Genomic DNA, 346 nt, shown 5'->3' with positions numbered 1-346 from the left:
ATTGTAGCCAAATGATTGTAGTAGACAGTATTGTCCGTTGTGCTCCTCTTCTTGGTCTCTTTCTTTCGACATTGAAGTTTGGGAAATCTTAGCTGGCTGTAGAAGAATCCTCTTGGATGATATGGGGGAAAACATCAATCTGCCTTGTAGACTTTTGTTGTCCCTCCTTTGTCTCTTTCTCCATCAAGTTTGTGAATCTTAGATGATTGTAGTCAAAAATGTCCCCCCCTTATACAAAAATCTAAAAGCAAATTGTTTTACTCCGATACAAAAATCGAAAATTGAAGTCCATTAGTCTACCCTAACGGAACTCGAAAGTGCCCCTCCTAGGATAAATGCTATGCCC

This window comes from Dipteris shenzhenensis, chromosome 8, assembly GCF_047967505.1.
Source record: "Dipteris shenzhenensis isolate YYH24624 ecotype China chromosome 8, Dip_SZ_1.0, whole genome shotgun sequence".
Taxonomy (NCBI): Eukaryota; Viridiplantae; Streptophyta; class Polypodiopsida; order Gleicheniales; family Dipteridaceae; genus Dipteris; species Dipteris shenzhenensis.
Note: the sequence above shows the minus strand (reverse complement) of the source record.